Source organism: Artemia franciscana, chromosome 9 (assembly GCF_032884065.1).
Source record: "Artemia franciscana chromosome 9, ASM3288406v1, whole genome shotgun sequence".
NCBI lineage: Eukaryota > Metazoa > Arthropoda > Branchiopoda > Anostraca > Artemiidae > Artemia > Artemia franciscana.
In genome coordinates this window covers 37,649,858-37,650,108 of record NC_088871.1, presented here as the reverse complement: position 1 = coordinate 37,650,108, position 251 = coordinate 37,649,858, and the positions used below count along the sequence as shown (strand labels likewise).

General features: G+C 36.3%; 1 protein-coding gene across 1 annotated transcript in view; it reads left to right on the top strand.

Moving 5' to 3' along the window:
* The window catches only part of LOC136031375 (bis(5'-nucleosyl)-tetraphosphatase [asymmetrical]-like), a 39,465-nt gene that overhangs the window by 12,502 nt on the left and 26,712 nt on the right, over nucleotides 1–251 (top strand). The gene's annotated exons all lie outside the window — the stretch shown is intronic.

Here is a 251-nt window from a genome sequence, read left to right as displayed (position 1 = left end):
TTCTAGAAACTTCACGATGTTTTTAAGAAGAAAACATAGGCAATTTGCCTGGCATACTTTTTCCGTTCGCATTTTCGGTTCGACTAGCTCTATTAACCTTTGATTAAGGGGATATAGGATAGGAAAGGGGATAGACTCAAATGTGACTCTAACTCACTTTTATTCAGACAAATTTTGCTTAGTTTTCAACCACATATTTCTGGTTCAACAACAAGACATCATTTACAACTATTCCCCGTGAAGATACAGAG